This window comes from Phoca vitulina, unplaced genomic scaffold (genome assembly GCF_004348235.1).
Source record: "Phoca vitulina isolate PV1807 unplaced genomic scaffold, GSC_HSeal_1.0 scaffold2, whole genome shotgun sequence".
NCBI lineage: Eukaryota > Metazoa > Chordata > Mammalia > Carnivora > Phocidae > Phoca > Phoca vitulina.
In genome coordinates, this window is record NW_022589705.1 from 181,113 (window position 1) to 181,923 (window position 811).

The window sequence follows — 811 nt, forward strand, 5'->3', positions numbered from 1 at the left end:
GACTGTTAAGCAAGAATTGCTGAGAATCTGAATTTTAAGGGCAGTGGAAATAGCGAAGACAATTTTGTGGGGTTTACTTCAGATGGGGACTGCTTAAAATAAGAATTCTCTCCTCCCCCTCTGCTATTTTCTAACTTAGAGGTTTGCGTTACAATATTAAGCCCGATCCCCCTTTCCCTCAGATTTTTGTTTCCCCAGATTGCGAAGGGTCATGCATCATTCGTGGTCAGTCCTCTGCTCTGCACCACAATCTCCCCTAGTGTCCAAACAGCTCTCTTCAAAGCCTCTTTTGTGCTTGGGTTTTTGGTCCGGGAATGGGGGAAGGAAGCAGAGGTAACTAAGCGGGCCAGAAGTCTCTGGATATAATAAAAGTGTCGTCACCAGCGGTTAAAAATGACAGTTGGTAAGACCACAGCGCACCCAGCGAATCCCGCCTCCTGTAGCGGCGCCTGGAGGACCAGCGGGGCCTGGGGGCGGGGCCGCAGTCTGAACGCGCGTGGAGGGGCGGGGCTGGGGGAGGAGTTTTAGCCCGAGCCCCAACGGTTCCTTCTCCTGCTGAGTGGGTTGGAGTTGGAGGCGGGTTTGGTTTGGGAGGGCGAGGTTTCAGACCATGCCCAAGTCGCAGCCAAAGACTGCAGGTTTTCTGCTTCTGCAACGTCAGAGTTAGGGTAGGGCCAGGGGCGGAGTTTTAAGCCCCGTTCTCGGGCTCTTGTTTCTGATTGAACCCAGCGGGTCCTGGGGCGGGTCCTGGGGCGGGTCCCACTTGGCTTTTGACAGCTCTCTCTCGCAAAGCCGCAGCCGAGTCCCGTGG